Source organism: Coturnix japonica, chromosome 9 (assembly GCF_054131305.1).
Source record: "Coturnix japonica strain WE chromosome 9, WE-NBRP24, whole genome shotgun sequence".
NCBI lineage: Eukaryota > Metazoa > Chordata > Aves > Galliformes > Phasianidae > Coturnix > Coturnix japonica.
Genome location: NC_140671.1, coordinates 10,641,090 through 10,665,108, shown reverse-complemented (window position 1 = coordinate 10,665,108; position 24,019 = coordinate 10,641,090). Strand labels below are relative to the sequence as shown.

Below are 24,019 nucleotides of genomic sequence, written 5' to 3'. Positions count from 1 at the left end.
GGTGGATTAGTGACACTCCTTGTTTGACCAAAACCAAGCTTAGGTCCTTGCTGAAACAAACATGTTTCAAATATTCTATTGCACTGCTTAGTTCTTAGAAGGAAAACTAAACTTGGACTTCCCCAACTGGTTACAGTGGTATGGTACCAAGAAAATCAAGAGTATCTGTCTGTAGTATTTGCTCTTTGACTTAAAGACCATCATGCAATTTGAAATGGGCAAGAGCACGTTACTAAGGTGATGTAAAAACTTAACAAAACACATGAATAGCTCTTGATTTGTTTTCTCCCTAAAGTCAAAAAGCCTAAACTTGAAGTAATAATAAAAAAACCCTTAGACTGAACAAAAATTCTTTCAGTTACATTTAAGCCCTTAAAATTCTCTCCAGTTGATTTCAGTGACCTTTGTATCCCTTGCTTCCAGTACAAATTTGGTCTCATTCAGTTGTAACAACCTAGTTTACAGCTGATGTAAGAATGAGCACTCACCATTGTTGCATATAAGATCAACAAATGTCTAGCAGTACAAAGGAATACTATGCAATATGCTTATACCTAAAATGCTTTGACATGGATGACTGAGTTAGTTTCCCAAGATACAAGGCCAGAAATGAAGACACTCTTTGTGAAATGATGTGCAGGGGAACAGTGTAAAATCAATGTTACTACTAGCCAAGCACAATGAAGGCTGTTGTAGCAGTTGAACAGATCACTACAATGGAAAAGGCATTATAGCAGAGGTGTGACAACAGAAGTACCAGTGTGATAGAAAGATTTTACAAAGAAAGGGAAGAAGATTGCTCACCTGTATCAGAAGTATCCAGGTTCAAAGGGAAAGAACCTTCCCCAGTGGCAGTCAGCCCTAAAATGAGGTCTGAGAGGTGCAGCCAGGCTCCACCCCTTCCTATCACACAGCTGAACTGCCTTCACCTGTGCTCCCAGGGCTGACTGGGTCCTTTCCCCAGGTGCTCAATCAGTGGTTCAGGCCCTGACTCCACAGTTGCCATACACCTGTGTAACAAACTCACATTCAAACAAAAAGATTTAAACTTCCACAGCAAGACTACTGATATTCAAAAGAATGATCAAAGACTAGACTGACAGGGATTTTTTTGGTATGGCATTTGGATAGTGTGCTGATATTTATTATGAAGAGTTTTAATAAATTCTACTGTAAATCAAAAATACAGTTCTTTATTTGGTACTTGTAGTAAGGGAGGAAGAAATAAATAAAAAACAACCCTTAAATAAAACCAGAAGACAACAGTTTGCCAACTACTCAAATCTAATAGCTGTAGAGTTGAAAAGTCCTCAATCACGGACAGCCAGATTCAGGATGCAGCTGAGCTTCAGAAGTTGTCCCACTGTACTGTACGCTGCACAAACAGATGGAAACATCATTTTTATGAGCAGAGTGACTTGTGATTCCTCTCAGTCAGAGAGTGATCACTGCATTCTGGCACTGAAGAGCCTGCTACTTTCCTTCTCAAAATCTGCACATCTATTTTGGAGAACGGACATTTCAAAACTGCACTGGAAGGACAATTATTATATGAAGAACTGACTCTTAAGTTCTTCATTTTGCTTCTCATTTGAGTAGGCAAGAACATTTATGGTATGTGCAGTTTCTGTCCTCCAAGCTAAATTTGAATTTGTTCTGTAAATGCTAAATATTTGTAGTCTACCTGGAAGTGTTCAGCATTAGTGACTGTGTTTGAGCGTACTGCTCTCAGATGCGATATTTCTCACCCTTTCTTAAATCTGAGCAGCATTTGTGAATGAAGCCATAATTAACAATGGCATCTCTCAGCCATGGTGGCTGGTGACTGCCATCTTGGTTCAAAACCAGCATCTCTGGTCCTGTGTGACAGCAGGGGAGAAGGAAAGAGAGAAGGCCCATGTTTACAAAACTGAAAACCCATGTTCCATTTTAAAACCTCTTTTATCTGTTAGAACTGAACTGTTTAAGCTTTAGGGCTGCTTAATTTTTTAGCCTCTTAATTGTTGAACCAGCACTTCAGCATTTTAGTCTCCTCTGCAGCTTTCACGTTGCCCATGTCAGAAATGATGTTGCTCACCAGCCAAGTGCCCACAGGCACAGGCACTAAAGTGTCCAGAATGCCAGCTGCAATTAGGCATTTCTGTTATGAAGTCCCACAGTTTGTGCATGGTGAGAGCAACCTCCCTCAGTGCAATAGCCTTCCCTTCCCAGCAGTAAGAAAAACAGCTGTCTTTCCCTCCTTTTCCAAGGAGAGTTTTGCTTTCAGGTACTCATACTCTCTACAAACTTAAGTATGAAATACGGAGTTTTCACATGTAGATTTAAACAATGTATGACCCTGTTATGCAACCATTCACTGATTACTGGGAGCAGAGGTACAACTAATCTCATTTCTGTTCTCAGATTTCTCTCTAAAATAGTAATCCACTATGTCAGAGGAGTTTACTTCAGCACTGCTTCCCCTTTACCAGTCATAATCAGCTTCATAGACAAGGAGTCTGTTTTTACTGTGATCACCCAGCAGAGATAGTGTAGTCAAGAAACTGAACTGGATCTGAGTGCTTTCTGCTCACATCACAGAGCTGACATTAGCTTAGTTTTGTCCATTGCTACTGCATGTAGAGCAAATGCAACTGATGTAGATTGCCACAAGGTTTAGCCAATGAACTGCCTGAGCTGATAAGGAGCTGAAGGAACAGACCCTCCCATTTCAGTATAAACCACTGCTCAAACACTTTTTCCAACTTTGCAGAGCCAGCAGTGAAAAGTGAGATAATTGTACGTGCTCGATTGGATGTATTTTCTACATGATACAAGACAATATTTCCTTCAGTTTCTTCGAATATAGAACTGCCCTAGAGGTCCTTGTTCTAGTCCTCAGGTTTTATATGGAACTCGGTGTTACCACCTTGGGTGGCTTAATTTATCTGGTTGTAACATTCAGGTAATGCAATACTTCACCCTACACAAATGGGTTTTTCTTCTTGTTGAAGAGCAAGCAGGTTTAGATAATGTAGGTTTGCTTCCTTCAGGGTTGGAGGAAAAGGAATACTGGGGCAAAACAATCCATTATACCTGTATTTTTATATCTCCTTGTCATGAACTTCTAAGAAAAAGAACTAAGAGGATCACTACTGAGAAGAGCACTGTAATTGTAGCTCCTGAGCGCTGCATGTAGAAATTGCCAAGGCAACCGCTCATTCCACAGCAAGGGCAGAGGTAGTTGAGTTAAGATGAGGTTGTTACAAACCCCTGTTGTGCATAATCATATAGTAACCAATGTTTTTAAAAGGCTCTTGAATAAAATAGGACATGGGGAAAAGGAATGAGAGAAATTAATTTCCTCTATTTTTCTGCTTGCTCACTGATTGCAAGAGCAAATTATATGCATGTCCTGCACCTGAGGATATTGAGGGTTGGCAGGGAAATGCTAGATGCTTTCTTCACAAATATAATGCAGATGTTATGACAGGAAAGGCAATGGGCTAGTCTTGCGAAATGAGGAAATTTAGTTTGTAACGTTTTAAAATGCAAGGCCTGAAGAGAGGCATGCTCTGATGCTGAAGCTTAATTCTTTCCTATTTTTGTTACAAATTGCATTCCCAGAGGGATGTTTGAAGTCAAGAAGATCTTTTTGTACATAGGATTTACAATATGAAATTTGCAGATCAGAATCCTAAAGACAGGAAAGGACAGTTCTTTCCCTATCTCCCTCTGCTCCTAGTTGCTTATCTGAGCTGCTGGAAATGGTCTGTCAATGCAGTACGATGATTCACTGGGCTGGGTGATCAGCTGAAGCAGACAATTTTTTCTGGTCGAAAATAACCTTTACAGGGGGATGTTTCAGTGATGCAGTCTCTTCTGCTGCCCCAGAAACAGTTAATCAGCATAACTGCAAGGGGTGTCCACCCATGGCGTAGAATGCTGCTAAATCAGATTCACCACCAAAGACTGCACTGTGTTATTTCACTGAACAGAACATGCAACTCATCACCTTCCAGACCATTGGCTTTTTTTTTTCTTCTTTAAAATAAAGAAATAATAGAGAATAATAATAAGGAATAATTACTGCTTCACAGATACCTGTTTCCTTTGGTCTCACCTCTTTCCTGTTTGGAGCCATGTTCAGTTTGTTGGCTGCTTAACTAAATTCTTTGCAAACCAAACTGGCAGCATTCTAGAAATGCTTTATGATGATTCCAATTTCTACAAGTTTAAATGACCCATATTTTCTGTAGCTAGATCCGCATCCATCAGATTTTCATTCTCACCATGAAAGAAAACACCCAAATAAATTTCAGCTCCTACTGATACAACACAAGTTACTCACTGTTACTTTTTGCCAATTTCCACTATGTAGGACACTGAACATCATCTGCACAGCCTAACGTAAAAAGACATTGCATTTTGGGGCACCAAGGAGAAAAGGATCAAAACGGAATTATGTTTCTTATCCTGTTGGTGAGTTGTGATCTCTTCTCCAGTCATCTGCTATTGAATCAGGGCTGGCAGTGATCACTAACCAATAACTGCACTGAGGTTAATTGTATATAATTAAGACCTGCAAGCCCCACAGGAACACTCCTATATTGAGGGGTTTGACATGCACGGAAAAATCCTTTGCTGTGTGTGTTCTTTACCAATAGCCAACTGTATTTTGCACAGAAGACCCATTTCCTTGGTGTACAGCCCTCGCCTGTTAATGTCAAGACAAAAATTATCCCCATGAAACCAAACACATGAGCATGGCAGATATCAGAAGTGAGATTGTCCTGCAGTGACACTGTGCTGACTACTAGTCTCAGTAGGGACTGATTTAAACAGAAACCAAAAACTGTTTCCAGGAATGGCATTTTCAGGCTGTGCCATCATACATGGACAGCAAGTCTACTTTTGGCATTTCATCAAGTGTTGCTCCCTATCACCTGAAGCGTGTCTCTTAGTATTATTTTATGGAATCTTGGAGTGTACTAGAACTGTAAGGACAAACAGGGCCTGCAAACTATTCTCTGTGTTTATGCTACTGTTGCCCAAAGAACACATTAATACATGAAGCACATCTGTATCAAGCATTGCTCACCCTGTCTCCATCAACACCTATGGCATAATATTTGACAAATACTTTAGTAAAAGCCAGTAATTTGGTTCTCTGTCATTTTTATCCCAATTAGACATAATGGAGAAATTTTGTACTTACTCCAAAGAATCTTTAACAGATCTACCGCGTAGGATCCATCTTGGAGACATGATGGTTTTCTTTCCACTTTCCACTGTTTGCAGTCAAGTTCTCTTCTGGTACAACAGAGACAGGACACAGGTGAACGATATTTACCAGTATATTTTCCCTGAACAGAAATAATATTAGCTGATAGCATTTGTATAACAGCTTATTTTCACCATATGGAAGCCATACAAATAGAATTGCATGGGAATTGGTGCTGCTTGTACTCCCCTTAAACCATGCTGTGACTCAACTGGCTGTTTCCATCACACTTTTGCCTTAAAAGAGGGTGGGCCACCTCTATCCTATTCACTCAAATTCCAACCAAAAATGGTGCCTAAATAAGCAGAAGTGGGAAGTGCCTTGAACGAAGCTCTAAAAGTCTTGCCTCATTTTACAGGCTTTACAATCTCAACCATAGATACTTGTAAGCCTGGAAAGTGCCTATTAGTGGCTTAGGCTAAAAGGGCAAGACACTTCTGGTATTACGGCTTTGCTATTGCTCAGAAATCAGGAGCATTCCTCCTCTGAAGGAGAAACGCAGCATTTCCAACACAGGGAGCATGGAGTGAAAAGCAAACCAAGGTGTTCTGCACATCAGCACAATGTTCTTTAGCTAGCCTGCTGTGTGGGGGGTCTTGTTTATGACAGAGACATTTCCTGATGAAATGAGAACCTGTTTGCCTTCCCATCATTATGAAAAAATACAGAAAGGGCTTCAGCTTATTGGGCCGAAGATATTACAGACTTATCTCTCATGTCTCACCTGGAAACTACGTTCTGATGTCCCTCAAGTCAGTTTTTATCTCCCCAAATATGCTGTAGGAGGAAAAAAGTTATTAAACTCCAGGGAGAAACTGGTTTCTTTTCGGAGAGATTTTGTTCCCTTTCTCATTCCCCATGAATGTCACTGTATCTGCTGTTTGCTGAGCAGGAAATGCATTATTAAAGCAGTTTCTCCTCCATAAACTGCTTTGCATCTGACTGTTTCATTTTAAATCCATCACCACAAAGTCAGGCCACCTTGGGATAACCCAACATGAAACCTGACCTGATGAAAATGGCTCATGTCTCCCAGCCTGCATCGCAACCTGTGAGAAGGGCTTTTATTATTTATTCAAAACCTGTTTAAATCCTCCCCCTCCCCCTTTTATTTTTTTCCTGAAACAACCATTTTAAAAATATTAAAACGCCACAGTTAAGCTGGGAGATTAAACAAGTTTAAACCTTATCATCGCAGGTGGGATATTAGTTCCAATAAAATGAGGGGAGATGGCAGGCGGCATGGTAACTGGAGCCCCTTCTACTCAGTAACTAATCACTGAGAAAGCATTTGGTGAAGGAGGGGGAGAGTGGATGAGGGAGTGAGACAAACAATGCACCCAAGCTCCTGGCAACCCTAACTGTTTACCATGGTGATGCACAAAAGGAAGAACACCGTGTGGAGCAGCAGACCTGGAGCTGTCCCCACGGCGCTCACCCTGGATTCAAGTGCTCTGAAAAGCTGAAAATGTGACCTTCAGAGAGTTCTGGTGTTGCAGGGTGAGGCTGCACCTGGTCAACCCTGGACCAAAGTGGACGGAACAGTGCAGAATATGTACCTGTATGTCTTCTTGTTACACATTTTTCACTTTTTCCACTTATGTTTCTCAAGTGGAACCAGAGTCTGCGGGTCATTTTAACACAGAACTATCGTTTCACTGCTAGTGAAGAAACTTTGGGTTCCAAAATATGCAAAGAGAGGGATGAATTTTTAGAAGATTTCTACCCCCATGGGAGTAATAAGATGTACTAATAGGCTGGTCCTGTTGGAGGATGGCACAGCCTCAGCTTCCCAGCCAGGAGCAGCCTACCACAACAGCTTCAGCATCCCACAGCTGGGTCATTCTTCCCTTCTTTCTCCAGGGTTCCTCTGCAGATACAAGCTTGTATCCAGCCCTGTGGTGCAGAAGGACCATGAGTGGAAGCACAGGAGGTAGCATCAGTCCTAGCAGGCAGCTCTGTGAGGACACCTGTCCGAAGGAGAAGCAGAGCTCAGACAGCCTGGAGCTGGTTAATGTAGGCTGGATAGCTACCTTTGTGGAAAATACCTGGTGTCCATTAGTCTGTTTTAAACATAAACCTTCTCCTATCAGGAAAAAATAAATAAATAAAGTAAATCTGTGCTTTTACCATGTATAAAAGGTACTTAGCTCCTTAGGCAGACAGTGTGATTTGTATAAATTAAATAGCCCTTGGCCACTGCTTACAGTGAGGCAAGTACCTGCCTGAACTATGTACTTAAATTCTTAAGTGAGGAAACAAATGGGGGAGAGTTAATAGAATCCTCAGAGAGCTGAAATGCAAGAAAAACACCTAGAAGAACTTCTGAACGTTGCATCCAGAAAGAATTAGGAGAAAGGATCTAAAAATAGCATACAAGGATCTTTGCTGTCTCAGCAGGACTGCTGAGATACCAAGGCCTGAAGTGCACTGCTATGTATTGGTGGGTAAATCATTTGTATTCTTGCAGGATTGCTCGAGACAAGAACAAGGAGTGACAATACAACAGTGCTGCACACCAGCAGCAGGTGTGGTGCAGGACCAGCCCCCCACCTGCATACAAGTATGGCTGCTTGTGCAGTTGCTGCTCATGTTGCCAATGGCTCAGCGATGCTGCAGTACCCCCCTTTCATTGGCATGTGTTTCCGCAGGAATTAAAGAGCTCTCCACCAAGGAGCAGGACAGGGTTTATTTCATTGGATTAAAGATTGCCATGAGATTCTCAAAACACTTAAGAAGTAAACACACAGGGAAGACCCATGTGGAGCACCAAGCATCCCCATCTGCTCTCTGTTGGAGGACAGACTTTCTATTCAAGATGTGATAGTTTGCTACTGGCAGCTTCATAGGATTAGACTGATTACCACCCCCACTACCAACCCCCCCTTTTTTTTTGTTGTTTGCTTTGTTGCTTTTTCTACTTAATCTCCTTTCCTCCAAGTGCACCCTTTGCAGTCTAGGATGTTTCCTTTTTCTGAAAGTGACACAGTTCCTCCATATTCAGTATTTCTATACACAGTTTAACTTTAGGCAGGGGATAATCATCATTTCCCATCTCAGCTATATTTATCTCTTCCTATATATTTGTCTCTTCCTGTATGCCAGCAACCTATGATTACTCTTTGGGATTTAAAGCGTATTTAAGACTTGATGTTTAAATAATCATTGTCTGCTTTACCATTGTGATGCCAGCATCAAAGTGCTGTAAGGAAAACCTCTCACTATTATGTGCATGATTTTAAATCACCTCCACCCTTGGTTATTTGCTGTTGCCCAGATTGCACATGGAAAATGCCACCCAGCTCCGGGTGCCGCATTTCAAGTACAACAAAAGGAAGGCTCTGGTAGCAATTTGCTATTAAAGTGCAATGTCACTCCCTACAACTCCCTGAAAGGAGGCTGTGGGAAGATGGGGGTTTAGATCTGCTCATAGGTAACAGCAATAGGATGAAAGGTGATGTCCTCAAGGTGTGCTGGGGAGGTTCAGGTTGGATATTATGAAGATTTCTTTTCCCAAAGAGTGGAAATGCATTCGCAGAGGCTGCCCAGGGTGTAGTGGAGTCACTGTCCCTGGAGGTGTTTAAGGAAAGGGTAAATGTAGTACTTATAGACATGGTTTAGTGGGCAATATTGATGGCTGGACTAGATGATCTTAGAGGTGTTTTCCAACCCTAATGATTCTAAGATTCATTAAAATCCAGGAATTACAGAGATGGTCCACAAGATAAACGAGCGCCTTCCACTCTTATGGCGTGGTCCCATGATTCTAAGCCAGCTGCATTCTCAGTGAAAGAGTCCTTTAATTTTCTGTCTGCTTCAATATAAATACCACAGACCTTTCTCAGATCTCATCCGTGCGCAAAATTATAATCCCTGTCAGAACGAATGCCCCGTCCATCCTTATCTGAAAGCTGGTTAGGCTTTAACGCAAGGGTTCCGCAGCAGCGTTCCCACCTCCAGCGCTGCGTATCCGCGGTCTGCGGTGCCACCTCCCGGCGGTGCGCGCTCTGTGCCGCCCCTCTGCTGCCACTGCCGCTCCTCCAGCCGCCTCTGATGATAATGTAGAGCACGAGAGATTTGTTCCTGGTTAAAATTTGATTCATTCGGCTTTTAGAGAAGCAGAGTAGGCGAGATTTTGTTTCCCTAGCAGAACAGAAGAGCAGAGAATGATAGACTCGTAGGGGGTGGAGATCATCGAGTCCATCCCTACTGCTAAAGCAGGTTCTGTACTGCAGGTTGAACAGGAAAGCATCCGGATGGGTCTTGGATACCTCCAGAGGAGGAAAATCTGCCACCTCTGGGAAGCTTGTTCCAGGGCTGTGTCACCCTCAAAGTCTAGAAGCTCTTTGTCATATTCAAATGGAACTTCCTGTGTTCCAGTTTGTGTCCATTGCCCCTTGTCCTGTCACGTGGCACAACCAAAAAGAGCCCCGACTGTTTGGGGATCCTTTGAACATCCTCTGCCCATTCCCCCTCCCAGTTGCACTGTAACGGGGGGGGGGGGGAGGGAGGGAACATTAGAGGCCCCTATCAAAGATGGATCTTTCCAAAGTCTGAGCAGCAAAGAAGAGCAGGAAGCATCCTTATCCTCTTTAGCAATTGTTTGGGCCTCACTTCATGAAAGTTAGTGCCTTCCGTAGCACTGAGTCACACTGGAATAAGTATTTTCTGTTCGGAGTCCACCAAGTGGAGCAGCCTGGTGACTACAGCAGCTCAGAGACCTCATGGTCTGTGTATCCTTCAGTCCATACTGACGCTGTGATATAGAATAATACCTAGTTATAGAGTAATATCTATACCCCCCCCCCCCCCCAAATTAAGTACTGCTAGATGCTTGTTTTTCAGTCTTACTCTTCTCTATAACATTCCTTCCTCCACCCCTCTTCCCCCCCACCCTTAATAGGACAGCACATGTGACTTAACAGAACAGCTTCTAAGGCCTCTTTGCAGTTCTACAGGCTTTTGACACATTCCTCAGGAAGCACAAGGCCTCATCTAGCAAATGATTCAGATAACTATCAGCCTGGCAGCTACAGATGGAGCAAGAGATGAATATAGAACTGGCTTGAGCTTTCTGGAACCTCTTCACAGTCTTCAGCCTCCTCCCCTGGTTCCCATCTTTGGAAAATAAACAGCTCTGATTGTTGCACACTTGAGATTATGAAAACATCAAGTCCATTAGTATTTGGCAAAGTGCTCTCTCATTTCCTTCTGATGTAATAATTGAGAGCGGGAGCAGAGACTGCAAAGATAGCACAAGGCACAAGTTAATGACCTTCTCGCATGTATGTGTGGGCTCTTTTATAGGGAGCCTTTTCCAATCCTCATCTCGCCTCCACTCACAGCGTTTCAGCTGAAACACTGCTTCAATGTGGCTTTTATTATTTGATCTGATGTCCCTTGGCCGGCCTTCAGAGGCAGCTAAAAGGCAGGCAGGTGTGGGGGTCTAAGAGACAGAAAGCAAATGGAGCTAGTGCTTCATCATGCCGCACAGTCATTGGAGCTTCACTCCAAACAGGAAAACATCACTGCAGCCAAATAATTCTTGCCTTCTTTGGTTTCTGTGATACATTTAAGTTAAGGTGCACTGAGGAGTCCTGTTTCCCTTTGTGAGAGGTTCTTTGAAAGACTGCAGGCTCAATAAGACCAGAACATAGATGGAATGACCAAGTGTAGAAAGGAATCATCTGATGAGAGAAAATTAACAGAAGTCAATCGTCGTCACTATGAAGCATTGGACTGGCCCTCTCTCTTATTTGGTTGCCAGAATTAGAGCTTTTCTGTAGGTACTTAGAGACAAATTAAGGTCAGATAAATTCCAAGGAAGGGTATAGTATTCCCTACTTGCTTTCAAAAGGCTTACTTTCATCTTTTGAATTGCCTCTAGAAGCTTCTACAGACGCACAGCTTTCTACTGTACTTTAACTGGAACCTACGCCAAAAATGCTATCTTGTTTTTACAAAATAAATCCTAAAACTTGAGCTGTCAAATTAAGAAAGTGAAGATTACCTCTGTCAGAAATGATCTTAAGTTTGAGTGTTCCACTTGGGAGTGGTAAGTTACAGGCCTTCCTGAGCCAAATAGTGGTAATGTAGCTATTCATTCCTAATCACACAAGTCCACAAACCAACTATATAGTTCCCTATTACAGTGGGCACTTTGGAAAGAGAAATCATTTGCAAGATCGCAATAAACTTCTGTGAAGCACTTGCTCCCATAGGTAGGAGATCCCTCAAAATCAGTAGTGCCAAAAAGGCAAGTTACATATTTCCTCAGTGCCTGGGGAAGCACTTCTTCCTCCTTCCTCAAAATAAGGGTGTGCACACACCTGCTCCATTTGTATCCAGGAATGTTTTAGTTATAGAAATAAGATGGTTTGTTTGATGTCTCAGCAGCTTTTGGACTGTCGGGTTTAATGGGTTTGTTTTTTATTTATTTTATTTTATTTTATCATTTTATTTTGCCAAAGGACTTACACATTCCTGGGAAGAGCACAGCACTTTTGCACAGCAGCATTAGAAGACATGGCAGGGGCTGAGTTATCACTTCTACTCTTCACCTCCAGTTCCTAAAAGAAACTGACAAATAGACTGTAGGATTGATCAGTCCCGAGAGATGCATGATTTTTGAAAAGCCTTTTAGAAAGGTCCCCTTCTAATTTCAGGACCACGTAATACAAATTCCTTGCCAGTATAAGATACCCTGAGTAGTCAATCCAGAAAGATTTTGTGTCATAGAAAAAATGGCCTTTTCACAAACCTAACTGCATGCAGTTATTTCCTTCTTCCCTGTAGATTTTCTCCCCCCATATTTTATACGCGCAGAGACATTCCTACCCCTTTCTGCCATAGTTATGTAGCTTCAGTTCTGATTTCATCGATTACACACACCAACGTCTGCAAAGCTGCCTTAAGTAAGTTGACTCAGTTGGGAATTCAAGGTGATTACATTTTTCTCCTTCAGATACATTGTTTTAGTTAAAAGCCACTCTGGCTGCTCCATAACAAAACCAGACACAGTGGGCCCCATTGTCCAATTCTTGGCCAAGGTAGTGTGTATGGATTAAGTGATGAATTGCAAAAAGAGCCTAAAAGCCAAGCTGTAACTTCACAAAAAGGCCATTAAAGGTGAGCGCTGTCGGTAAAGTGCCCATTTAGAATTGCTTTTATGACCCTCGGTCTTCCCAAGATGTACACGAGCCACAAATTGTTCAGTCTCCCAGACTCTTGCTGCTGCAAAGTGACAGATTCTCATTTGAACTTGGCTGACAGACCTGCTTGCGGCTGGGATTGTGGTTCTCTGACTCTGATGTTCCACTCCCAGCTGGTGAGAAAATGCAAAACCTTGGTCCTGGTCAGAGACAAGTAGCGAGTTTAACGATGGTGAGAATTCAAGAAGGGAAAATTAAATATTAAGAAAAGAAAATAAAACACCTATTTTCTGGCTTCTCTTCTCCTTCCATCCCTCTTCAGTTCTACACGAGAACCATCACTCCTTTTATACATCCTGCTGTAGGTTTTTCAGTAAATCTCAGTAAATCCTCAGTCTTTTGTAGCTTCCCGGTGGTCAGAAAATCCATACTTAGCACTTGAAGGCAAAGTAGGACTACAGAAAAGGTGTCAAGAAGGAAAGAAAGCATCTTTTCATGGAATTTACAGCTGGTCTTCCTCAGTTCTGCGCCATTAAGAACATCCACAATTCCTTAGCAAGTAATTCTTCACAGCAAGCTTTTGGATTCTTTTTACTAGACTGAAGTATCAGTCTGTGGAAGACATAAAATAAATACTTACCCCTACATTGGTTTTGATATAGAGGAAGGTGAGAAAGGAGGCATAAGCCCTCTGTGATTCAGAAAGTTTAGACTGTCACCACTCATAGGTCTTCCAGAGTTCCTTAAGTGTAATGCTGTAATGGGATGGAAATGACCTTGATAGTAGCAGAGTGGCAAAGTACCTCTGATTTGGTTTTACATCGGAAGAATTGTAGGCAGGCTAAGATGTACGCAGTAGTTGCCCCAACTAAAACAGGCTCTTAACAAGGAAAACAACAAGCTATTAGCAATCTGATACAGTTTTACAATCCCCGTACAGGTCCCTGTGAGAGAGCAAGCCTGGTGCATCTTTGGCATATGGCCCACTGAGTAATGCCTCACTGCAGAACAGCAAAAAAGAATGCCAAGAGGACAGAAAAGTTTATCAGCATAGGAGAATTCCTCTTCCTTTACAGGCTATTGTGGCTGAAAATGAACTCCAAGGATCACAGTTCCTTACACAAGGGCTACTTAGAGACCCCAAACAGATTTTTTGCTTTATTTTTACATAAAACAACACCAACACACCCAACCACAACAGCCTCAACAAGAAGGTCTCATAGAAGGAATGTATAGATGATGTAGGTGTGTGCATGTATCTTGTTGTTCCAAAAAGTTTTATCAGTTGTTAGTTCAAAGGCACTTCATCTCTATCTGCTGGGTCCGCCTGGCTGAGAGTAATGGCTCTTTCTACAGCTGTTATCAATAATAAAAGCATTCTAGATGTAGCTTCCATAACAGTTTATCTTCTATTTGCTAAAAGGGAAACTGTTTTCACTTCACTTTTTGTTTTGGAATTGTCCTGAATTGTATGAATCTTATTTAGAGTTTAATCATGAAATTTTTTGTAATATCATATATATATATATATATATAAAATTATATGGCTTTTCCAGCTTAGGATTATTCTCTGAAATGTTTGTTCTGTAAGAAAAAATGGGATTATGTGAAGGCAGCAACAAAAATAATATGATTACAGCTTTTCCTGTTCAGCATAAATAAAGAACTGCTTGGTTTGGTTTCATTTTTTAAAGCTTGCATTGAATAAGGCATTGCAAATGCCCCCAGACAGTGTGCACAATGAGTGCTGAAAGTTTCCAGATAGGTCAGAGAAGGACACAAGTTTGTTGCCATTCCAAACAAACCTGAATTGCAACGCTCCTAATGTAACAGGGCTTCTGTCCCTTATATGGCTTTGTACAGAGCCCGCTTTATATGAGGTAAAGTATAGCTCCAAGTTGTGTCAAAACAACACCCTTCTTTTCAGCACCACCTTGAGCACTCACATTTGATTGTCCATTCTTCATCTGGAGAAGGATAAGGTGCAATACTGCACTGTACCACCAAACCAAACCCTTCGCCCAGCCCTTCTTGTATTCTGTGGAAAACTAAAGATATTGGTTTCAATAATCAGAGCACCTTCCAATTGTACATATTTCACTGGTAGCAATTGGAACTTGTGGGCTTGTTTTGTCACACCACTCTGTGCTATGGTCCATGTTTGGTTGTTTCATAGATCTACTGTAGATCTGAGGTAGATCTATGAGGCACCTTCAACCACATAGCACAGAATCTGAAAGCTGTCCTGGCAGTGTTTCAGGCCATAAATACAGGTGTTTGCCTGTAAACCAGCCTGTGCAGTGCACTCAAGAGGCTGAACTAGCAACATGCAATTACCTGGTGCATGTGCTCCTGAGCTGTAAGCTCACCTATGGATTGCAAAGTACATGTGCGTTGTATGGCAGACTGATACTCTCTATAAGCTGAAATGTGTGCCTGAGTTTCTTTACATATTGGATTAAGAACTGTGGAAGGTGAAGGAGATGGGAGAAACCTAACCCCGACTGTTGCCATCACAATGCAGTGGGCACATAAAGCTTTAACAAATACAGTTTGCAGAGCAGCAGATGTATTATATGTATTTCAATTACTCCCTGAAAGAAGATTGTGCTTCTCTCCTCTTGTGTGAACTGAAAGGGAATGTTCACTGACTTCCATGTGATGCTTTGAGACCTATAATTTGGTGGGCTTGTGAAATGTTAGATGAAGGATTTGAAAAGAGGTCAGAAAAAGAGGGTTCTGCAGCCTCATTGCAGTGTGTCTACTGAGAAACCAGAACCCAGATAGTGGAAACAGTTCAAGGAAACTCCCATTTTCACGTCACTCCCATTTACAAGAAGGGGAGCAGGGACGACCCGGGTAACTACAGGCCGGTGAGTCTCACCTCTGTGCCTGGGAAGATTATGGAACAGATCCTCCTGGACAACATGCTTGATCACATAAAGAACGAGCATGTGATCCGAGACAGCCAGCATGGCTTCACCAGGGGAAGGTCATGCTTAACTAATCTTGTGGCCTTCTATGATGGAGTGACGGCGTTGGTGGATGAAGGGAAGGCGACCGATGTCATTTACCTGGACCTGAGCAAGGCCTTTGACATGGTCCCCCATCACATCCTCATCTCCAAATTGGAGGGAGGTGAATTTGATGGGTGGACAACTAGATGGATAAGCAATTGGTTGAAAGGCCGCAGACAGAGGGTGGTGGTCAATGGCTCTATGTCCAGGTGGAGGCCGGTAACGAGCGGCGTCCCTCAAGGGTCTGTCTTGGGACCGGTGCTCTTTAACATCTTTATTAATGACATCGATGAGGGAATGGAGTGCACCCTCAGCAAGTTTGATGATGACACCAAGCTGAGTGGTGCAGTCGATATGGTGGAGGGAACAGATGCCATTCAGAGGGACCTTGACAGGCTGGAAAGCTGGGCTCGGGTGAACCTAATGAGGTTCAACACGACAAAGTGCAAGGTTTTGCACTTGGGCCGGAAGAACCCCAGGCACCTGTACAGGCTGGGAGGAGTTGTCCTTGAGAGCAGCTCGGCTGAAAAAGACCTAGGGGTCCTGATAGATGAGAAACTTAACATGAGCCAGCAGTGCGCTCTGGCAGCCCGGAAAGCAAATGGGATCCTGGGCTCCATCAGGAGAGGGGTGGTCAGCAGGGATAGGGAGGTGATCGTCCCTCTCTACTCTGCTCTTGTGAGGCCCCATCTGGAGTACTGTGTCCAGGTGTGGAGCCCTCAGTACAAAAAAGATATGGAGATTTTGGAAAGGGTCCAGAGGAGGGACAGGAAGATGATCAGGGGGCTGGAGCACCTCCCCTATGAGGACAGGCTGAGGGAGTTGGGTTTGTTCAGCCTGGAGAAGAGAAGGTTGCGGGGTGACCTCATTGCAGCCTTTCAGTACCTGAAGGGAACTTACTCCCAGGAGGGGAGTAAACTCTTCGAAAGGGCTGATAATAGCAGGACTAGGGGAAATGGTTTTAAGTTGAAGGAGGGAAGATTTAGGTTGGATGTTAGGGGAAAGTTCTTTACTAGAAGGGTGGTTAGGTCCTGGAACAGGCTGCCCAGTGAGGTTGTGGATGCCCCGTCCTTGGAGGTGTTCAAGACCAGGTTGGACAGGGCCCTGGGCAACCTGATCTAGTAAATGTGTATGTTTGGTGGCCCTGCTAGGCAGGGGGGTTGGAACTACATGATCCTTGAGGTCCCTTCCAACCCGGGTAATTCTGTGATTCTGTGATTCTGTGAAACAGTCACTCTCACTCTGGGATCAGCAGCTGGCAGCGCTGCTGAACATCTGCAATTTAACCTGAATTGTATTCTGTGCTTTCTCCAGCCGTTAGCTGAATTCATTACTATAGTCATCAAGGAAGACAGCACTTCTGAAGGCATTTCTCCCTCCACAGCACCACATCCCTCAGTAGCACTGCCCTTCCACCCCAGCTGGATTTGCCACCATCCTTTAGCTTAGGCTGCGCTGGCACTTCTAACTGGGATTCCTGTTTCAGTCAGGGTGCAGTTTGTAGCCCTTGCCTGCACATCAGCTGAGAAGAAAAGCCAAATCCATGTGCTGAAACCAGCCAGAAATCTTGTGAATTTGATTGCAGTCATTTGCTCTGCTGCAGTAATTTCTTCAGCAGCAAGTGCCTGCCCACCACCTCCCCGGACATCCATGCTCTGCTCAGCCCTAACAAAGCCTGCTCTTTTGGCACAGGGCCCGTGTTTGGGGCTTTGCTTTGACATGTCATAGCCTCACACATTGCTGCAAAGGTGTTGGAAAGGCACTGCAGCCTCTCTCAGAGCGGTGCTCTTTAAACTTTCCACTGATTAGGGGCCTTTTAGCACTCAGCTAGCTTTTCCTAATGGATTTTTCCTTTTCATTGAGACTTTCTTTTTTTTTTCTTCTTCTTTTTTTTTTTTTTTTTTCCTTTATTTTATTGCAGGCATCGCCAAAGTAAGCAGTCCTGGAAGGCTGTTTGGAAGGCAGGGGAGAGAAGAAAGAGGCAGAGAACCAGAAGTGGCCCAAATGTATCCAGACAACTGCTATGCATCCATTGATATGTGTTGAGGGCCAAGAGCTGCCACAGCGAAAATCTGTGGGAAAAGGAGGCTTTTTGTCAAGACACAGCATGAGAGACAACTGCAAGGCCTTCCTTTGGACCAGAAATGCTTCACCTTTAGGCCTGCAGTGGGAGTGGGTGTGAGACTAGCATTAACCAGCCCCCCTCTGATTTATTTGCAAAGTCTTGAAGTCAGAGAGAGAGAGTGAGCAATTCTAACCCCAGAGGTTTCAGGCACATCATTCTTTCACTGCTCTGAAGTAGACAGTTTAAACTTCAGCCAGCTCGCTGTGTGGGAGCCCGTGAGGCACTTATCTTCAAAGAGACTCCCTTCCTTCTGTGCTGCCTGGGCAGAGGAAACCCCACGTCTCTTTTGGGAGAAGTTTAGAATTTGGTTCAGGCTGATAAGGAAAACTGTGCACAGCAGCTCTGATGTTCCCAGCTGGATAAGTCTGGATAGTCACTTTCGTGTAGGCCCTGAATGCACTGCAGATGTGCTATGGATGTAATATGGTCGTGGCCTGTGGTTTTTTTCAATCACTCAAGCAGGGCTTGGGGCTGCAAGGAAAATACCTTAGGTTTTACAGTTCCTATTCGGGTTCCTTGCTACAAAGGTAAGGGAAGAACACATCACACCTTTTGTATATGAAAGCCTTCCTTCCCTACCCCATGTCTGTATGGCTTCTGTCTGGCCAGCTCCTGAATGCCCATTCTGCTTCCTCTTCAGATTAGCAGCCAGGGCTCAGATTTCCCCTCTCCAGCTCATACTTGCTCATTGTTGGAAGCTTCAGCTCTGAGCCATCATGCTATGCAATGAGGGTTTACCACTTTTGTTCTGGTCAGTGATGAGTAAGCTCCCATTGCAGTGGGTTGTTCTGCTCCAAGTTCCTTCCGTCATCCAGCGCATGGCCTATGGGATGAGTTGGGCTACAGAGCACAAGACCTGGGTTATGGTTATGGTGATAGTTATGGTTAGGATTTGGTTACATCTCACAAGACCTGCCTGGAGTTCTCTGATGCTCATCATTAGCCCAGGACTGCTCTCCTCACAGCACAGCCTCCTGAATGGTTGGGTGACATTGATCCATGCCAGGGCTGGATTCCAGATGGACACCTCCCCACTGTTGGCCTACAGGCATGTTTCACACAGGATTGATGGGGTGTTAATGATGGTAAAATTTCAGCCAAGCTTCCCCAAGCAATGGGGAATGTGGAGAGCTCATTTTTTAATCGGAACCTGATGTACAATAGACACTTCTACCTGCAGCACAGCCAGAGGAACGGTGGATCCACCTGAAAGGGGGAAGTGAAGGAGGACCACCTGCCCACTGTCACCCTATAAGCACAGCAGCAGCTCTCTGTATTTTACAAGACCTTTGCTTGGATTGCTCAAGATGAAGCTGTTTGGGCAGGAAGGCCTTCACCACCATGAATAGAAGAGGTTCTCATTTGGCACACTGTCCTGTGCTGCAGGGGAACCATGTAGCACCAGACCATGGCCTGCTCAGCTCCACAAGAAGCTGAATCTCACACCCCTATGGCCACTCCTCCTGTCCAAAGGCTGTGCATACCATCCCACCAGCCGAGCCCCCTGTCCTAATAGCCATGCTTCACATCCCATCCTACCAGCTGTGCCTGTGCAGGTCTCATAGGCACTGTGCTGCTTTATTCCCCCCATCAAATACCTGAGAACATTTGAATGTTTCCTCCCATTTTGTGTTATACGTTTGGTTACAGTGTAGTTTAGAGCATGCATTTGGCATTATTTCTGCTATTTTATTGACTGCTTGCTCAGCATTCTGGGATCTTTTAGTATGTCTTTTCAGGATGCTTTAGATTTCACTGTCCTGAATAATTTTGTATCAATTTACTATATGGACTGAAGCTTGCAGGCTAACACTCTGCATTCTTCTGCCTCAGAGTCCTTCACTTACAATGAATCTGGGATGCAGACAGCTGTATCAATAGCAGTGTGACTTACGCAGACAAAGCGTAACTAAGCCAACAATTTGCCCGGTACCATGCGTCTGTTTTGGCAGGCTTGGAAATAGAGTTTAGATCTTTCCTCTCTGCCTTGCTTATTTGCTTATTAAGTCTAGAGCCGTCCTTCTGTCTCACTGTGGACTTAATAACTGGAAACACATTGCTTAGGGGGCTGAAATGGTGGATCACAGTTGCACAGAAACTTGGAACAGCAGTTCCATTCCACAGTTGCTTGCCTCAGCCACACTGGGATTAAGCATTAATGCTTCATGCCCCTCATGTCCATCAATAGTGTGGTGCCTCATGCTTGTGCCTCACTGGCTGTGCTGATGGTAGCGCCCATGGAACTGAGATAGATAGCATCGTTTGCCCTGCCGCTTGCTAAATGTCAAAGAGAGAGGCAGGAGAGGGCAGAGATCTGCCTGGGACAGCAGGACAGAAGCAGGATGTGTTCTGCACAACATGAAAGAAAGATGGACATGTGGCCCAGTGCTCTGTTCAGGGCTTTACCTGATAACTGCAGTGAACAAGATGAAGATGTACTACTTGGTACAGCATCTTGACAGTCGAGCATTCATGTGCTGATCCACCATGTTCTCAATACATATAAAGAAGGGGGGAAAAAAAAAGTTTCTGAGCTTCTCAGTTGCACCAAAATCTTTCTTTCAGGTTTTCCTTTGCAAAGACATTGCCTAGAAATAGCGTATGTTCTTTATCTGGGCCTTCTACTTACACTGTGGTATTTAGAAAGAACGGTAATAATGCTGCATGTTTAGGTGAGAGTGCCAGAGGAAGAATGATTCTTTCAAGCAGAAGCAACCTCTCACAGCCTAAAATGTCCCACCATCAAAACACAAACCAAGGCAAAGTACCAGCAGAAGAGTGAAACCAGGCTGGATGGGGCTGTGAGCAACCTGGTGTGCTGGGACGTGTCCCTTCCTACAGCAGGGGGTTGGAAGCAGATGATCTCCAACCCAAACAATTCGGTGGTTCTAAGTGATGGGGAAACCTCCATTTCCACTGCTAGCAGTAGGAGAGATGTCCTGCCTGCCTCTGCCATAGCTCTGTGCTAGAGAATAACACCAGCCCTGGTGAGACAAGTCCACACCAAACTATGCATTGTTTTCCACCTGGGCTCCCTGTTACTTATGTCTAAAGTCAGCCTGCGAGCAGACCTAGCCCTGCTGCACCAGTGCTCCCCTGCATGTTCTTTTTCTGCCCACCACCCATTGCTGGACAATCCAGCTGTGCACCATTGTGTGTTGTTGCAGCAGAATGTCTTCTCCATGCACTCCCTGCTTTTGTAGCAGGAAAGAAACACAAGGGCAATTACTTCTGACTCCAAAGTGCTGCTTAACCCAGCAGCCAGGAGTGCCGCGCACTGCACCTTTCTTTTAGCACTTCCATGGGTCATTACCCCGCTGGGATTAACAGCCTCTCTCCCCACCAGATGTACCTCACCCCATCACCTGCTTCTCTCGCGCTTGTCTTTTCCCCGGGCACTAATGAAATTACCACTGAAACTGATTACAAGGAGGGGTGGAACGCTCTGACCACTGAACCTGTACCTGTTCGCGTGGTTGACCTTTAATGAGCAGCTCAGTAAGCGCCCGGCTTCATTTAGGATTGTTTGAGCCAGCTCTGTTAGCAATCTGGAGTTTCATTTGCCATCAAAACGTGACCCCTGCTGGAAGAAAGAGGACATGACTTTCGCTTTTTCATGCTGAGGACAACACTGCCTGGCGCAGAGAACATAACAGATGTGATGAATGGGACAGCCCAGGAAACCACAGGGAATAACCCCACATGACTGGCTTCCCAAGGCTGTGTAAAGTATTGCCCCAGCTATAAAGTTTATAAATACACGTTCTTTTTCTCGTTCTTCTTGAGTGTGTGTGTTGCTTTATAATTCTGGGGTCAGGAGGCTGGAACTCAATGGTGGGGAGTTCTCCAAAGGTGACTGCAGTGCATTTCCCAACAGTACTGGTGCTCAGAGCTGTACCACCATTTGACGTTGCCTTGATTGATTTATATTCAAATAAAAACAATGAGTAGGTAGGACTTGTAGGTTGGTAAGAGCTGGTAGGACTTCAATGCATGTCTTATCTGCTTTGTAAGGAAAATAGATTTCATTTGTGAAGGGTCTGGGCCTGCTATCACTGCCATGTTGGTTGGAGCAGCTTTCTGCTGGGGCACATTGTTTAAAAGGAGCCAGCTGGAATGAGCTTGCCAGGGTAGATGATGTGTAGTTGACAAATATCTCACAGAAGCAGGTATTTCTGAAACAAAGTGTCTGCTGAACTTGTATGTGTGCACAGAACAGCAGGGCTGTGTGCCCCCACTTCTGTGCTGGAGCCCAGCTGTGACAATCCTGGATGTAAGCCAGCCTCTGTGGTGCAAGCAAAAGTATCCTGTGAGTTAAAGCAGATATTTCCCCAGATTCTTGGTTACAGGACAGCGAGAAAGAAATTCTTGTTCAGTCTATGCAGTGAGCAGATAGTGCCATTCAGTTCTGAAGGGTCTGAACAACCAAAAAAAAAAAAAAGGCTAATACTTATACAGACATAAGAACATAATTTGTGTGCTTATCAAAGTGATACGATATGCTCTTACAGCTTGGTTAGCCCACACGTTGGTTGACTAGTGCCCATCCAGAAACACAGCTAAAGCCACGACCCCCAGTCAGTGAGGTACAGTGGAGGGCACTGATCTGCCTTCAGAGCCGCCCTGCCATGGAAGTGGATGTCTTCTTGCTTGTCTTTTCCCCAGGCACTAATGAAATTACCACTGAAACTGATTACAAGGAGGGGTGGAACGCTCTGACCACTGACCACACCATGGTTTGCGCCATGGTGTTGCAGGTTTTGTTAAACTAGCACTGAGGTTTATATGTCCTCTGGAAAACCCAATGGGGATTGCAGCTTTGATACCAGGTAGATAAGCACTAAAATGGGGTCTGCCCACATAAACATTTCTTACCATGTTAAGGTTCAGTTTCAAAACAGGGAAGTGGAAGCAGCATCATTTTATAAACACAGCTTTGTTGCTAAAGACCAAAGATTTCCTGTTTGGGCTGTTTCCATTTCCACTATAAATGCTGAGAGACGGAACACAAACCCAGTGTTTACTTCCATGACTTCTGATGCTTTCTACACGTGCTGAAAGCTGTCGTCAGGTGGCCACGATACTCACTAAAAATAGAAATGGAAAGAAAAACAAAAGGATTTCAGCCTTGTGTTTAGAAAGCTCTCCTTCATTGGTATCACAGAGTCTGTACCCACAGTAACATACCCATTTGTCAGTGCTTTTTATTCAGTTCTTCCCACAGTCCCCGTGGAACAGCACAGTGGGCTGATAGTTCTTTGTCATGGTACTTTTTATTTGTTAAAACCAATGACTTGGTCACAAAGCAGTCTCCATTCTAAAGGCCCTCACCTATTCACAGCAGTCCATGGAAGGTAGAAGCAGAGAGATTCCCATGTGAGTTCACTCCATGCAAATTTTCAATAGTGAACCAACACCAAAGTGACCTAAAGGAAACAAACTTCCAGAAGTTATAACTGAAAGTTATAAATCTGAAAAGTTATAAATCTGAAGAACTATCTTTGCACAGGACTTTAAATTTAGAAATGAGGTGCATCGACAATTAACGTAGACTGGAGATTAGAACTACTTACAAAATCCCAGTTGGTCACTACAACAGCTGTGAAACTCGGTGGTAATTCCTCAATACGGTCACAGAACTGTGAGCATGGCATCAATTTTCCCCGTGGAAAATGAACTTCTGAAGTATATTCACAAGAAAGAGCCACCAGGCCAGTTTTAAAGGCATTCTGGTCCTGCAGAAAATGGTCTCACCCGATTCTGACAATCATCGTACCCACCTGTGGTACAGGCTGCCCATGGGCAGTGGTGCAGGTAGAACTGGTGATGAGGTATGGGGCGGGTAGTAGACTGCTTTTGTTCTTTCATAAGAGCAAAGCAACGGCCATGGCACCTCAGAGGTACCTAAGAAGGTCACAGATTTGTAAAGTATGAAAAGTTATGGACTAACTGAAAATTCAAGTTTTTCCAGACATGCTCCTACAGGAAATGATGCAAAACAGACCTCTCCTTTTATATAAAGACTTGTTGAGGTGTAGCACAAGAGGGCTTGGGTTCTAGTTCTAAGCTGGTTAGATTTTGCACTTCTGAACCTGCTAAATACAGAATGTCTTGGGCTGGAAGGGACCTCCTGAAGGCTGTCCAACCACGTCCTGGGTATAACACAACCAGGCTGCCATATCCAGTGGAGACCTCAGCACCTCCAGGATGGAGATTCTCCCACTTCTCCGCACAGCCTGAAGTGGCAGATATGATCTGGTTTTGTATTCGCTCATCTGGGGCTGCCTGCTCGTCACTTACCTTATTTGCAATCCTATGACAGGGGGAGGAGGTTACACGACTGTGATGTGCCACTGCATTCTCCTATTTTGTCTGTAATTCCATCTAATTCCAAAGGCAACCCATTCCAGCTGGATGGACTTACATCTCTTCATCTCAACACTGACATCAGTGGCACCAGTTT

At 44.0% G+C, this 24,019-nt stretch overlaps 1 protein-coding gene and 2 long non-coding RNA genes across 3 annotated transcripts in view; 1 reads left to right on the top strand and 2 right to left on the bottom strand.

Moving 5' to 3' along the window:
- Window positions 1-810: 810 nt before the first annotated feature.
- LOC146759689 (uncharacterized) lies at window positions 811-6,538 on the bottom strand. The gene is made up of 4 exons (XR_014931913.1): window positions 6,449-6,538; window positions 5,988-6,040; window positions 5,198-5,292; window positions 811-1,375 (listed from the first exon to the last, which is right to left on the bottom strand). It is a non-coding gene; the product is annotated as an uncharacterized LOC146759689 (long non-coding RNA).
- Window positions 6,539-6,653: 115 nt separating this feature from the next.
- On the top strand, window positions 6,654-7,392 carry LOC146759688 (uncharacterized). The gene is made up of 2 exons (XR_014931912.1): window positions 6,654-6,824; window positions 7,127-7,392. It is a non-coding gene; the product is annotated as an uncharacterized LOC146759688 (long non-coding RNA).
- A 9,904-nt stretch (window positions 7,393-17,296) lies between these two features.
- The window catches only part of MED13L (mediator complex subunit 13L), a 171,939-nt gene continuing 165,216 nt past the window's right edge, over window positions 17,297-24,019 (bottom strand). Inside the window, exon 32 of the transcript XR_014931986.1 lies at window positions 17,297-23,460. The gene's annotated coding sequence lies outside the window, so the exon portion shown is untranslated. The remainder of the gene's footprint in view (window positions 23,461-24,019) is intronic.